The 16,427-nt window shown below is 43.7% G+C and overlaps 1 protein-coding gene across 3 annotated transcripts in view; it reads right to left on the reverse strand.

Annotated features, from left to right (window-relative positions):
* The window catches only part of GABRG3 (gamma-aminobutyric acid type A receptor subunit gamma3), a 570,535-nt gene that overhangs the window by 159,407 nt on the left and 394,701 nt on the right, over positions 1-16,427 (reverse strand). The gene's annotated exons all lie outside the window — the stretch shown is intronic.

Consider the following 16,427-nt stretch of genomic DNA (forward strand, 5'->3'; position numbering starts at 1 on the left):
GCCTGACAATGCAATAGGAAAGAAAATCCCATTTTCTGAGGAGAAATTCAACCCAGTGGCAGAAATTTGCATAAGTAATGAGGAGTCAAATGTTAATCCCCAAGACAATGGGGAAAATGTCTCCAGGGCATGTCAGAGACCTTTGAAGCAGCTCCTCCCATCATAGGCTTGGAAGTCTAGAGGGAAAAAGTGGTTTCATGGGCTGTGCCCAAGGTCTCCATGCTGTGTGCAGCCTAGGGACTTGGTGCCCTGCATCCCAGCTGCTCCAGCCATGGCTGAAAGAGGCCAACATAAAGTTCAGGCCATGGCTTCAGAGGGTGCAAGCCTCAATCCTTGGCAGCTTCCACATGGTGTTGAGCCTGTGAGGGCACAGAAGTGAGGAACTGAGGTTTGGAAACCTCTGCCTAGATTTTAGAAGATCTATGGAAACACCCAGATGCCCAAGCAGAAGTTTGCTGTAGGGGTGGGGCCCTCATGGAGAACCTCTACTAGGGTAGTGCAGAAGGGAAATGTGGGGTTGGTCCCTACTGGGGCACTGCCTAGTGGAGCTGTGAGAAGAGGGCCATCATCCTCCAAATCCCAGGATGGAAGATCTACTGACAGCTTGCACCATGCACCAGGAAAAGCCTCAGACACTTAATGCCAGCCTGTGAAGGCAACCGGGAGGGAGGCTGTATCCTGCAAAGCCACAGAGGCAGAACCGCCCAAGCCATGGGAGTCTACCTCTTGCATCAGCATGACCTGGATGTGAGACATTGAGTCAAAGGAGATTATTTTGGAGCTTTAAGTTTTGACTGCCCCACTGGATTTTGGGCTGCCCCACTTGCATAGGGCCTGTAGCCCCTTTGTTTTGGTCAATTTCTACCATTTGGAATGGCCGTATTTACCCAATGCCTGCACCCCTGTTGTATCTAGGAAGTAACTAGTTTGCTTTTCATTTTACAGGCTCATAGGCAGAAGGAACTTGCCTTGTCTTGGATGAGACTTTGAACTGTGGACTTTTGAGTTAATGCTGAAATGCGTTGAGACTTTCAGGGACTGTTGGGAAGGCATGATTGATTTTGAAATGTGAAGATATGAGATTTTGAAGGGGCTGGGGTGGAATGATATGGTTTGGCTGTGTCCCCACCCAAATCTCATTCTGAATTCCCACATGTTGTGAGAGGGACCCGGCAGGAGGTAATTGTATCATGGGGGTAGATCTTTCCCATGCTGTTCTCATGAATAAGTCTCACATGACCGATGGTTTTAAAAATGGGAGTCTCCCTGCACAAGTTCTCTTGTCTGCTCCCATGTGAGATGTACCTTTCAGCTTCCACCACAATCGTGAGGCCTCCCCAGCCACGTGGAACTGAGTCCAATTAAATCTCTTTTTCTTCCCAGTCTCAGGCATGTCTTTATCAGCAGCCTAAAAACAGACTAATACATGGCCCCAGGCCTTATGTCCTCAGCTGTCCCTGCAACTCTCCGTCTGATGCTTTGCTGGGACTTATCAACCAATACCCCAAAGTATGGTGCTTTGACATACTGAACTGAAGAAGATACCTCAAGCTCTCTCTGACCTTCCCCTGCTTTTCTGTCTCTCAATCCTCTGTTTCTCCCAAACACAGGATGAAGTTGTTCTCTGAAGTTCCCTTGTCTGCCTAAAGGCCAGGTCCCACAGAGAAGAAAAACAGTCATTTCTCATCCCTACCCTGCATTTACATTAACTGAACTCATATCTCGGGAAGGGAGACTGAAGTCTGTCAACAGACCTACAGACTTTTGTCACAAATCACTGTCTGCTCTGCAGGCCCAACAGATTTTGTCCCAAGACATTGTTTGTTCTTCAAGCCCATTGAATTCCCCTAAAAATCATTTACTACTCACCCCGCCAAAATTATCCACCTTTCCCCATGTCCCTTTCCTCTAAGAAGAGGGGTATATAACCATCTTTACCCCATTGTGTTGGGGGTCATCAGTCTAAGATTGTCCCCAGGGCACGTTAATAAATTTGCATGCCATTTTTCCTATTCATCTGCCTTTTGTCAGGTGATGTTCATCAAACCTTCCAAGAGTAAAAGGGAAGTTTTCCCTTCTTTCATACAGTTTCCTCCCACTAGAAGTGTCAGGACCTCAGCCAATAACAAACTGAGTTGGAGGACAAACCATCAGCATCCTCGTCCTCCATCAGGATAACTCTGAGGTATGGTCCACAACATGGTAACCTGCTCCACACACACCTTGGCCTGGCTGTTTCATTTCCTCATTGTCTACCTCTGCTTCCTGGGTCACCTCCCAAAGACACTAGTTGGACTCGGTGCTTGCTACAGGTTCTGCTCTGCACAAATCCACACTTAAACAACAGAAATGCATAGACAATACAACTAGGGTGTACGGATAAAATGTTAGTTTATGTGTAATAAGAACAAACTTGAAAATAGGCAAATAAAATATTAGATAGATTCCTAAATTTCAAAATGGAGATAAATCAATAGAAAATTCATTGGTGTCGTGGTGCACGCCTATAATCCCAGCACTTTGGAAGGCTGAGGCAAGAGGACTGCTTGAGTCTAGGAGTTTGAGACTAGCCTGGGCAACATGTGAAACAGTCGCTACAAAAAAATACAAAAATTAGCCAGGCATGGTGGAGCAAACCTGTAGTCTTAGTTACTCAGGAGGCTGTTGTGGGAGGATCACCTGAGCCTGAGGAGGTCAAGGCTGCAATGAGCCATGTTCTTGCCACTGCACACCAGCCTGGGTGACACACTGAAAGAAAAAAAAAAAGAAGAAGAAAAGGAAAGAAAAGAAAATTCTAGGATACATCAGAATTGAACTCCTTTTGACAAAGATAATTAAAATTGCATTTACAAAATCATAAGAATTCTAAAAAAATCTAAAGGACTTGGGAATCTACTCTGAGAAAATAAATAACAAAATAATGAAACATGAAGATATTATATGGTATTAGAAAGTGGATATTAGATGGTAGCAGATTAGATGGAGATTGCGGCCAACACGTAACAGTGTTTCAGAAAAGAAAAAAAGAAAAAAAATCAGCTGACCTGATCAGAACTGATGAGGATTCTCCTTTACTGGTGTTTTCATAATTTGAATGTTTATAAATAAAAGTATCCATGTTTTAATCATAAATCATTTGGAGAGAAAACTTGTTTTCTTGTAATACGAGGGTTAACAAAAACAAACACCAAAGTAAGGGCCAGAAGTTGCTGAAGGTCAGATTTTCAAAGTAATTGAATTACCATTAATATAATTAAGTACTAGTAATATTGATTCAGGGGTTTTTATAGTTGGAAATGCCCTTTTAATAGACATTGTTAAAGCTATTAATTCAACATCCCAAATATAGTGAAGTTACTTGCTAACTTGTAAATTTTTGCCTAGCAGAGATCCAGGTAATTTCTGTCTGGCAGAAAAGCTAGCCTGGAAGATTGTGGTTTATTTCCCCGTAGGGATTTACTAGGTTTGTATCTAATACAGCCATCTTTTCTCCTAACTTTTCTTTATTCAATTTTCTACAAATGCCTAGTTTCTCAAATGCTCCTTTAACCGGTGTTGTCATTTTACTGAGTTCCTTATTTATTAATGAGTTGATAAAAACACTTGACATGTATTTATTTTATATTCATAAGAATCATCTTTTTAAATTTTTGAAAATTGTAATTTAGAAGCATATAATTCAAGTTCATTATTTCCTAGGTAGAAATACACTTAGAAAGATTAAGCACCTTTTTCGTGACTAACAGTTGGAGCCCAAGCATCGTAAATCCCAGGCTAGGGTCTTTCTAGTACAGGTCATCCTTCTCTCACTGTATTTGACGTGGCATTTGCGTGCTTTCTCTTTTACAATACCTTAAGGTAGGCAAGGGAAGTCATGACCATTTTGTAGGTGAAGAAAACTGAACCAGCTGGGAAAATATCCTGCTGGAGGCCACGGCTGAAGTCATTGCCAAGTAATGTAGCTGAGAAGCAGCAAAGCTCACCACCCTATGGCTAATGCCCACAAGGAGGCCACAGGTACAGTGACAACCACTCGAGGGACGGTGTTCTGGGACTGGGAGAGACACAGAGGCACTGGGAGGGAAGTGAGTGTGAAGAGGCCAGCGAAGAATTCAAAGAGGATACAGAGGCCGGGCGCGGTGGCTCTCGCCTGTCATCCCAGCACTTTGGGAGGCTGAGGCGGGCGGATCACGAGGTCAGGAGATTGAGATCATCCTGACCAACACGGTGAAACCCCGTCTCTACTAAAAATACAAAAAATTAGCCGGGCGTGGTGGCGGGCGCCTGTAATGCCAGTTACTCGGGAGGCTGAGACAAGAGAATGGCGTGAACCCGGGAGGCGGAGCTTGCAGTAAGTAGAGATGGCACCGCTGCACTCCAGCCTGGGCGACAGAGCGAGACTCCGTCTCCAAAAAAAAAAAAAAAAAAAAAAAGAGGATACAGAGTTTGAGCTGGACCACTGAAACAGGCACAGTGGCAGTAACTCTTTACATCTGGTGGTAGACTTAAATTGTAAGAAGGGGACTAAAGCCAGGCATGGTGGCCTAGTACTTTGGAAGGCCAAGGCAAGAGGATCACTTGAGAACAGGCGTTTGAAAACAGCTTGGGCAGCAAAGCGAGGCTCCATCTCTACAAAAATATGAAATGATTTGGACCTGGTGGCATGTGCCTGTAATCCCAGGTACTTGGGAGGCCGAAGTGAGAGGATTGCCTGACTCCGGGAGTTTGAGGCTGCAGTAAGCTATGACTGCTCCCCTGCACTCCAGCCTGGGTGACTGAGCGAGACCCTGTTTCTAAAAAATAAATAAGTAAATGCAAAAAATTAAAATGAAAATAAAAGTGTTTTATGGCTGTAAGTAGCTCATTCTTGTAAATAATGTGTAGTTGTTGATCCAACTAGGTTATACTGATGAAACAGAGGAAAAACACATACAAATATTATCTTTAGTCCCTATCTAAGCTTCTGATATTATTTTAAATATTGGTTTTTCCTAAAATTAAAAATTAAGTAGAATAATAGTGATATATATATATCTCATATGAAATATCCACCGCTTAAAGCTTAATGCTGAGTTAATATTTAAGTATAATTTTGTGCAATATGTGAGGTTTTTATTAACTTAATAAAATATTACTAATTATATTCTAAGTCAATTAAAGCAATTAATACTGAACAGTATATGTGTAAAAGCAATTAAAGCCCACATTGAAGTGATATTTCTAGGACTATTTTTTGTTGTTTTATAAAAAGATCCAGCATGTCACTTTGTTTTTAACCTATCTAAATGAATTAACATTATTAAATTGCAAGTTGCCCATCACGTTTATGTTCTAATTTTAAATAATATGATACTTTTGAATATTCAGCATTACTTTGTGTTTTCTAAAATATGTTTATACGAAATATTAACATATGTGAGATGACAAATTCATTATAATTATTTGCACGGAACTGAGGTTTAGGAAAATAGATCACCCCTCTGTAATCCTTTCTTCCCCCCGCACATATACAGACTTGGATGCAAACAAGAAAAGTCAGAATCCATAGAAACGATTTGCCTTTACAGCTTGTCGGTGGCACCCAATTATTAGTAGCCTTGGAAAATCATTTAACCTCAACTATAAATGGTGCCCTCGTATTGTGATTTGCATTATCAACTAGAGATGGCCACCGTCAATACCACAAACTACAAGGAAAGGGAGAAGCAGTCATAAAAAGGGTCAGATTTTCCTTCTCACAAAATAGATTCCTGCTTCTCAAGAATCTTCTTTTTACAGAATGTGATCAGGAATTTCCTTTATGAATTTATATGCATCTCCCCACCAAGGCTGAAAGAGACTAGTGACACATTCACAACTGGGGAACTGCAGAGAGGCTGGGAAAACATGACATACGATTCAGAAAAAAAAATGTTCACCGTCTCAGGGAAAAGAGGAGGAAAAATGGCGGCATATTCTATCGACGGTTGCTAATTCAGTTGGGGAGCAAACATGTTCAGTGTGTGGTCTAAACAGCATACCTTGTTCAGAACGTGAGGTCTAAACAGCATACCTTGTTCAGAGCGTGTGGTCTAAACCGCATACCTTGTTCAGAGCGTGTGGTCTAAACAGCATACCTTTTTTTTTTTTTTTCCACAAAATGTCGTTTCGAATTCTGGTAGGAATTTCCAACAATGGAACTTGGTGTACTGGCCATCAAAGCTGGTTACTATGGGATGATGGTGTAATTGTATAGATTAATGAGGGTACCCAACTCACTTTGAAATTCAACAGTGGATACAACTACATTTGCATGTCTGTTTCCCCTATCATCTTGACCTTCAGTTTGAGAAGGAGCACGAGAGAGCAGTGAGCATCCCACTTGTGCAGTGCAATTTAAATCATAGCTTCGTCAGTTTTGATAAAGTGGACATGGATCTACACCCATATTTTGCCACTACTGGAAAAACAACCACGCACAGCATCTGCATGCATGGGAAACCCAGATATTTTTCTACGTTACATACAGCAAGAGAGGAACGTGCCAGAGTGCTCACTTCATGTGTCATTCCTCATTATTTTCCAGGAAACCACAATTCATTGCAGGCTTGTTTTATTGAAATGTAACTGATGGGGAAAAGACCATGTGATTTCTTTAAACAATCAGCTAATGAAGCTGGAGGAACCTACCCCTCCTCTGAGGTGGTCTCCTGAGATTCCAGGGTAAAACAGGTGCATGTCACAGTGCCTCCCACTAACAGACCAAGTCCGCTGGACCAGGCTCCTAGGCTGGTCCCAGACTCTGCTGTTCAGATCTCAAGTGGCCATTAACAAACTGAAGGTGATCCAAACAGGTAGGAGACTGGCAGCCTTAGGTTGTCTGATGTCGACAGCTGAAACAAAGCAAGCAAGAGCTGCAGGACAAGTACTCCAGGCTCTTACATGAGCAGGCTAAGTGGCCAGCTGGCCATCTGGTGAGGGATTCTTTCCTGGCAACCTGTCCCTTGTGCTACTCTCCTTAGATTCCCTTTCTACTCTGCTAAATGCCTCGCTCAAGCCTCATGGTTGTCAAAGCTGAAAGATACTTCAAGATCACCCAGGCAGATGCTTCATTTGATAGATGTGGAAACAGAGGACCTGAGGAAAGTGAGTAAGCCCAATATTCAATTCCATGGAAGCACGCTGCTTTCAATGCATTTGCTGCTGAATTCCATTAAAGGCATATTTTAAAGAACGGCTTTGTTTTTCAAGAACGAAAGTTTAATTGATTAGGATGTGCTAAAAGGGGTATGCAATCAGCATCCAACCCACTATGCTTCCACGTTGGAACTGATGGCCTCACACGAGACACTGGTGAGTAAGGGGCAGAGGGAACATCTGTCCTCAGCCTCCCCAAGGTGAGAAAAGAGGACCACGGAGATCTGGGTCTGTGCCCACATCTGAAGGGTTTTTCTTAGTATGATACCATAATTTTTTTTTTTTTTTTTGAGATGGAGTCTCGCTCTATTGCCCAGGCTGGAGTGCAGTGGCGCAATCTCGGCTCACTGCAAGCTCCGCCTCCCGGGTTCCTGCCATTCTCCTGCCTCAGCCTCCCAAGTAGCTGGGACTACAGGTGCCGCCACCACGCCCAGCTAGTTTTTGTATTTTTAGTAGAGACGGAGTTTCATCGTGTCAGCCAGGATGGTCTTGATCTCCTGACCTCGTGATCCGCCCACCTCGGCCTCCCAAAGTGCTGGGATTAGAGGCGTGAGCCATAGCGCCTGGCCAATACCATAATTTCATAGTGGAGAGCCCATGTTCATACATGAAAGATATTCCTAGAATCCCATCCAATTTTTAGGCAGCATGGCTGCATCATTTCAGGTTGAAGCAGAGCTTCTACAATGGCATTGTTTACAGGTTGGTTCAACCATTGTTCCCAACAGAGCTTTCTGGTCAGGCAATTTTCCTCCTTATGCTGCATGGGCTCATTAATTGAAAGGTCATTTGCATGGCATTTGCTCTGGGAGATCTTGTTTTTGTATTCTTTCATCATTCTGTTATTTTGCTGAACACACATGCATTATCTAGAACTTTCTGCCAACTAGCACTCTGAACATCTATGGTATAAAGCTTATGATGTTGGATCAAGTGACTTTCGAAGCTTTCTAAAATTCAGAAATCCTTTAAATCATCCATGTAATTAAGTTGCTTAGTGCATTTTTAGTATTACACATAAGCAAAGTAAAACTAAAAAGCAAAAATGCCAGAGGGGAGAGTGAACACATAATACTTTTCAAAACCAAGAATGAGAAAGCACGACTTAAACTCAAGTTTCGGAAAAGACAGATGACTTATTACTTGGCCCTTGACTATCTGTCCAAGGTCATTTCAGAATGTGGAGTTCCTTCGACTTGGAGCTTCATCGGGAGGCACATCAAACTTTCCTCTCAAAGCCTTCCATTCCCCTGTACCCTCCCCCACCCAGCAGACTCCATTTACACAGTGTCTCTACCATAAAGCCTCCTAGATTCCCATGCAGATGGATTTCTTTCTTCCCAAGCATGTCTACTTGTCACTTTCAGTAATTGAAGGATGATGCACCAGGTTCAGAGTGAGCCTGGTTTCCACTCTGTGTGCCCCTGAGGAAGTGACTGCACCCCCGTGCTCAGCATCCTGCAGAACCAGAGTTAACAATAATGGAACCTACCCTGTATGGTGTCGTGAGGGTCGATGAAATGCTGCAGAAAACGACAACAATGACCAGGACAGGGACAGTGCCACACTATGCACCTCGGATAGAATTACTATTATTGTGTTCTTATTGTAATTATTCATGCTATGCAGTAACTTTATGGAGATGTAATTGTCTTAAGAGGGAGACCACAGGTTCTGTGAGGACAGCCCATACCCCGTTCCATGTTCCTCATATCTAGATCTTCTACCCTGCAACAGTTTTGACCAACCGCCCTAGCACTCCGTGAGTGCATGTATGTGTGCGTGTCCACCTGTTTTGCCCACACACACACCTCCATCAGGTTTCCTGGTGACAAGCTTTAGGAGCGAGCTCACACTCTAGATGACAGCTGCCCATACTATTTCTCCTGGTCTCCATTACCTGAAACTCACGCCTTGATCTTGACCATTGAGCTCTGACCTTTCTCCATTGTGGAAGAAATTAAAGGAAGAAAAGAAACAGTCCTTCTCTACGAGACCAACAGCTGGACGGCCCATCCCAGCAGTGCTTTCCCGTCCCATTCCTGGCCATTCTGGGGCTGCAGTGGCAGGTGAGAGTCCCAATCCTGAAAGTACCCCAATGAGATGGAGGGGAGATAAGAAGAACAGCATGCTTAGAAAGGAAACACAAGAGAGATTTCAGAAGAGGACCCTACATGTCCCCTGGGCCCTTTTGACTCTTCCTTCTGTGAAAACACACCTTATCACAGTGGTCCAGTTTGTCTTCTCTCACACGGAGACTTTTTTGCATCAGTTAACAGAAGGAAAATGGGCAGCTATCAAGGTTAATCAGCAAGGACCACATGGCACAGAGTAGATACTATAATTAATGCATAATTAGGTGACAGATTTAAATAATCAACCATATAAAGTTTAGAAAAGCCACCATATATATTACATGCAGTGTTATTTAATTTCACTTTAATATTTACAGATACTCCCTTTGTATTTGAAGCATTTCAAAGGTTGTTTGAAAGCACAGCCCTTTCCCAATCCTGAAATATTCTCTCTCTCTCTCACTACACAATGGCCAAGGCACTGTGTTAAAAGAATTGTAAAATTGTAGACTCTATGAAGCAATATAAAACACTTTCCAGGAAAAAAAATGTGGTATTCTCCCTCCCTAACCTCATCAAGATTTAGTCAATTGTTCTGAATAATGCAGCTACTATTTTTTTTTTTTTTTTTTTTTTTTGCTTTTGGGCACCACATACCTTTATTGGTAGGCTGGTTTCTTTTATTATGACTTTGGTCCACCCAGGATAGGTCAAGAGGTGTGTTGGCCTAGAGATGAAGGAGGACTGGGATCTTCCACTTAAATGATTAAAATAAGTATCTAGGACAACTAGATCCCAGGTGTTCTCACCAGACAGGAAGAGTGCAGGGTGTTCTTGTCGGGGAGGGAGGTAGCGTGCAGCCCCAGGAGGGTACGAGGATGGAAACTCCACCTCTGGGAAGGAATCCCGGGGCAGCGGGTCCTGGCTAATCAGGGAGACCCGCGGAAAGCAGTGGATGTGAGGAGGCCTAGTCCTCATTGGTGGAAGGGACACACTGGAACCTCCTTGGTGCCTCTGGAGGACCCACTGTCTGAGCCACCAGGGGACAGGGAAGTGAGCCGACAGAGGGTCCCGATGCTCCCGTGGTAGTAAGTGGGGGCATCACACAGGTGACACCGAGGAGCAGGCTGCTGCAGGTGCAGATTTGCAGAGACACCGGAATGCGCAGAAACAGCGAGGCCAGGTCAGGGTCCAAGTAGGCCGGGGACACGGGCACGAGGTTCCATTACTGCCCATAGCAAACTCCAAGTTTAGCAGCCGCGCAGGTCTACAGTGGATGCAGGAGAAGCTTATGACGAGGGGGAAAAGCGTGGTTGTTGCAGAGATGAGCAGAGACATCCCGAACCTGGACCTGTGAGAGGACCAGGACTCCTCTCATCTCCGTGAAGACACAGTCCAGGTGCCTTAACCGAGGATGGTCATAGATGTATCTTAGCCAGAAGAGCAGGGCTGAGGCTGGGAGGAGAGCCTCGAAAGACCTACCCCACAGACAGGGAGCTAAGCCAGATCATGGGACTGGATACTTTTAATTATTGGCAGATCAAAGGCCTGTTCCTAACACACAAGAATCCGTGAGAATGATGCCCTGTGAAGTTTAGACCAGTCATGGAAATCAAAGATAATGGGATTCCTTTTTCTTTCATTATGTTCACCCAAGAGCTTTAGGGAATATGTCTTTATCCCGCTCCGAAGGATTTTCTCCATATGATGCAGGAAAGAGCCCGGAGCTGGAAGTCTGGAGCCAGCTGGCTGCACGACCGTGGGCTCATCATGGTCCCGGGGCTCCTTCTGCCATCTCCTGAGCCCACATGCCTGTGTGTCCGCGATTTAAACTAGAAGAGAAATCAGTGTCTCATGATAGTGCTTCCACGGATGTCTTTGGATTCTGATACCTAAACCTGAAAGAAGTTTCATGTCTTTGTTTCCATAAACTACAGATGGAAACGAGACCACGTCATGTGCAAGTTTTCGTTTTTCTTCCTCTTCTCATCTGATGCTACTGAAAAGGAATTCCCATAAAGGGGAACCTTCTTCCATTTATGCCTAGAAAAATCAGAATCTGTACATGTGAGGAATAACAAGCCCTATAAATCAATTCAAAAATGAATTCTTTTATTCTTTTTTTTTTTCGCATTTGATGCTACTGTCTTTCACAGTGTAGTGAAAGCAGCTTAAACTTTAGCATGAGACATGAATTTGATTCTTGGCTTCATCTCCAACAGAAGATAGGACTTTGGACTCTGGTTCTTTATTTTTTAATGAGAGTAATAATTCCATCCTCACAGGAGTGTTTTGCACACAACCTTCATAGTAATAATCAATTACACAGAGGAAAATAATGGTAGTGGGGAAATTGGGCCACCTCCCTAATGAGTCATCAAAGTTAACATCACCAGTTAGGGGACGAGTCGGTGTCACCTGTGCCCTGATATGAGCACTGCCAACCTCTCCTCTGGGGTGTTCCTGCTAAAAATGCACAGCCCAGCTCTGACTGTGAGGAAACATCAAGAAAATCCTGCAAAATATCTGGTGTGCCCACTACGAAATGTCAGTGTCTTAAAGAGATTGAAGAACCAGTCCAGATTAAGGGACATTTAAAAGAAAGGCAAAACACTGACTGACTTGTTATCCTAGTCTGAATCTTGCACTGGAGACAGGGAAGAGTGGAAGGTTAATATGTGTGTGTGTGTGTGTGTGTGTGTGTGTGTGTGTGTGTGAGAGAGAGAGAGGAAGAGAGAGAGAGAGGGAGAGAGCGAGAGAGAGAGACTTAGCTATAAATGCCATAATTGGGACAAATTGTGAAATTTAAATAAGGTCTATAGAATGCTTAGTAGTATTGTATCAGTATAGTTCCCTGATCATTTGTAAATGTATTCGGATTACACAGAAGAATATTCTGGCTTTGGGAAATATGTGCTAAAGAATTTAGGGGTAAAGAGGTACCCTGTCTGCAACTTGCTGTCAAATGGATCAGCAAGAACAAAAATCAAACCAAACCTTATCTGTGTGAGTGTGTGTAGAGAGAGAGGGAACTCCCAAGTTCTCTCACCATCTTTGGGTGGTAAAATATCAACATTTGAGGAATATAAGTGTCTACAGAAATTCTTTGTCCTAGTCTTGCAAGTTTCTTGTAAACCTGAAATTAAAACAAAAAGGCTAAAAAAGTCACGACACATCTGAAATAAGTAGCAATACTATGTATTATAGGATAACCTTTCTTGTGTAGCAGGCTGGCTGCTTTGTGCTAGTTGCATTACTCCTTTATAATTACCTTTGAGTAGACCAGTAAACCTTCAGTAATGTATTAGCGATTATGAAGTAGCCAGGTTATACAAATCTTTTTAATAATTTGCCCCAAACCAACCCTACTCCAGGAAAGCTGACAAAAACCAGTCTGCTCTCCTCCCCTCCACCGACTGCTGTGACTTACTATGAAGGCTACTCTCAGTGTTGGTGAAAAATGAGAGACACAAAACCACTCAGCCACTTAGAGCAGAGAGGATATATGTAACTTTCTTATCTGCGGAGCTGTGCCTTTCCAAATGGTATTTGAACAGTATCTCCATTTACTGTCCTGTCTAAATGTTTCAACGTGCCATCTGTCCTCAAAGAAGAAACACTTTTGCCTCCTGTAATTGAACCAGCTGTTATCAGGCAACATAAGAAAGCCCATCATTGCCCAGAGTCCAGCCTGGAGTCATGTAGAGGTGCACCTGCCCTGCGGGGTCCCATTAATGCCCAGTGCGTAAGCATAATGTGGCCATGTGACTGCTGCACAAATTAAATTTTAGAGACAAAAACTGCTGCCTTTCATTTGAAGCAATTTGTCTGTTTCACTTCTGTTTTGAAATATATAAAACCAGAAGGTTTTCATAATGCAAGCTTGATGTAACAACAAAAATGTGAGTTTTAAAATGTTTACTGAAGTCACTGCACAATTACATGTACCTACCATGATACCTTGTGTTTCAGCAGTGACTGTCCTCTGTCACAAACCCACTCTTTTTTGGTACAAACATTAGTCCTCTGCTCTTCTAAAGGAAGGTTCACTTTGGTTATTTGGACGCAACATATGTGCCCATCAGATCTCACACTCCTGGACCAAAACTCAACAGCTCCAGAAGGGAGGCCACGGATCAGGATGGCCAGAGGGTCAAACACTGCCGTAAACTGGCTGTCTCTCCATTTGCTCACATCTGAAATTTCAAAGACAGCGCCACTCCCGCAATTTAAGTCTAGGTCAGAGCTTTCCATGCTGATATCCCCTAGAATAATAGTAATAACTCATGCATGGCTGTTTTGAGAGGTGCATGGTTAGATAAGCGCAGAGGGGAGGGGAGAAGATACCCCTCCCAGGTGGAGATGGGTACAGACTTGCCCACGGCCTCGCCTTGGTCTCTTCGGAAGGGCTGCCACGGCTCCTGGTGCCAGGCATGCCGTAGATCAGTTTTTCCCTTTGCTGAATCCCGCATCCTCACTTCCCTAAGCGGGTGACTCCCGAGGGCGATCTCCAGCAGTCCTCTCCATATAGCCCAGCAGCTCGGTCCATTACTATTTCCAGGGAACTCGATCTCAGTAGCTTCTGTCCCTCTGGCCACACCCTGTTCTTTCTTCTATTGTTGATCTTGATGTGTTTCCTTTCTTTGCTCTCCATTCTAGTCTGAAGATTTTCGTGATTCCTGTGGCCAGTTGCACCTGGAATCCTCCTGGGTGGGACTTCCTGGTGGCAGGGACTGGCCTCCTTCCCCATTTCTCATCCCTTAACATACAAAGATCTTGCCCAACTTAGACCATGAGAAACTCATGATATTCCTGCTTATTTCATCTGTAAGAAGGAGGGCAGACTCCTCCATGACAGACAGAAATGTGCCTTCGCAGTGTTTGTGGAGGAGGTCTGAAATGTGGGGATGTGGAGTCCCCTTCCATCAAACAGGGACAGCCCCTTTTGGGGGCCAGAAAGAGCACAGACTCAGGAGGATACAAATTGTAATGAATTATGTACCAGTTTCTAAGCCCTTAAAATTGAAGTTATTGCAAATGTTTCTATAATTTATATCAATTTACAGTATGGTATTCTTTTCCTAAGTGGTTGTTTATCAATATAATTGCTTGTTTTTCTCCTATGTACTTTCTCGTCCCTGGGAATCCTGAAGAATGAAGTATTATGTCTGGCAGATGAACAACTTCTGATATACCATTGTTTGGAGGGATGCTCCCTCGAAGAACTGATATCTGGCTCTAAAACCTCAGGTGGACAGGTAAGCCCTAGAGAGTTTGAAGCCATGAGAATAACTTAAACCTGAGCATGATGTTGTCTCTGAGTGAAAGGCTCCTGGGGGAGCATCGCAGCATGCTGAGCGGAGCGCTCCTGGTGAAAAAAACCCCATTTCCTTTCATATGGTGAAATCACAGAGAAAAACATTTTTACCGTGTGCATATTTTTCATGTTTTGAAACACTAGATACAAAGCCAAAATGCTACATCAAAGGGCTTTCAACATAGTTTTTTGCTAAAAACGAGTTCTTTGAAAACCTCTGCTTTTGCAGAATTATAAGGTCACAGCATTTTGATTTTCATTCTTGGTATCTTCCAAAGAACATCTTCACAGGCTGATTCAAACCTCAGCACCATGTTTAATTAGACAACGGAACCTCCCAGACAAATCCTGCTGCATGCAGAAATTCACTCCTCATAGAACCTGCCATCTAGATTCTACATGGTCACCTAATCCTGTCATTGAAGCGAAATCAGCTTCCTGCTATGCCTGATCATGAGCAAAACAGACAGACGATAGTAAAAGGTGTCATTTTGCTACCTTTGCTCCTGTGCTTTTAACATTCTGTTCATACATTTTAATTGAGCCAATTTGAGCTCCTGAAAGCATTCAATAGCTTGGGAGAACATTCAGTCTAGCACGAAATTCATGCGAGCAAATAACAGATCATTCTGAATGATTAACATGTGTGGCTATCATCATTAAATACATTGAGTCCAGAACTAGGAAAATGTCATGAGCATGTGTGGGCAAGATATACATGTATATATTAATTTTTACCTCGGTCTTTTCTCAAAAGTGAATAAAAAGGAGGTTTATCAAATTATCTTTAAAGGGACTATTGAAAATCAGCTAAATAAATCCTAATATTTAAAGACATGGATTACAATCATTTCAGAAATGTTGAAATTACAGACCTAATGGGAAATCTTGTAATGTGGCTTAATTGACACGTCGTGTTCTGTTAGCCTGACTCCAGCTGACAGCCAGATTCAGAAACATAACAGAAAGCAAGTGACATTTCTATGAGAACAGATTAGCCTGAAATAGCTGCTCGTCCTCTCATCCTTACAGACTGTTGACCACCCGCCCTCATTAAATGTTAGCGTGCTGATGCCCGGTCCTGGGAAACTTCGCCCTGGACTCTGGGCCAAAAGGCGAGGTCTCCAGTCTTCTGTGGCAGGGGAGCTCCAGGGGATGAAAGGCATCCCATCTTACTCCTCTGGTGGTTGCTAAATTCAATTTCATGGGAAGTTTACCCAGGAAAATAATACTATTCCTTTCATGCTGTCCTCTGGAATAGAATGGTGTTTGAGGAGAATACCAGGGCAGTCCTGAGTCTCAGGGCCTTAGCGTCATCCTGGGAAGAAGTTAATTCAGAATCCCAAGGCCACATTGGCCTGGTCCTGCCTCCAAGGTACCACTGGGTAAAGAGACCACAGCACCCAGGACCCAGAAATGTGTTACGGTGGGTCACTCGAGAAGGTTTGCTCCAGTGACCACTGCATTTATAACTCCAAGTGCTCTGCTAAATCCTCCAGCTCAAAGTGTCACCAAGACACCCTCCCTTCACAGCCCCAATGTCACTAAGAAGTACCCTGCTCTCCTGCGTCCCATCCAGCCAGGAAAGCTAAACGCCACAGCCATGATGGACCACAGGCACTGAGGGCCTGCCCCTTGCCAGGGCTGTGCTGTGTGTGGTCATGGCTGACTGTATCTCAGGCTCACATGGGCCCCTCAGTCCTTTACCATCTCCCTTTCTCGGCTGGGGAAATTAAGGCCTCCAGTCAGTCCCAGAATAAGTCTGCCAGGCTCACACTGCTCATAAGAAGTGGAGCTCAGCTGTGACTGTGAGAGCTGGAACTCAAGTCCCCCACTCATGGCCACACGGTGCCGTCTGA

The sequence above is a fragment of the Macaca thibetana genome, chromosome 7, assembly GCF_024542745.1.
Source record: "Macaca thibetana thibetana isolate TM-01 chromosome 7, ASM2454274v1, whole genome shotgun sequence".
Taxonomy (NCBI): domain Eukaryota; kingdom Metazoa; phylum Chordata; class Mammalia; order Primates; family Cercopithecidae; genus Macaca; species Macaca thibetana.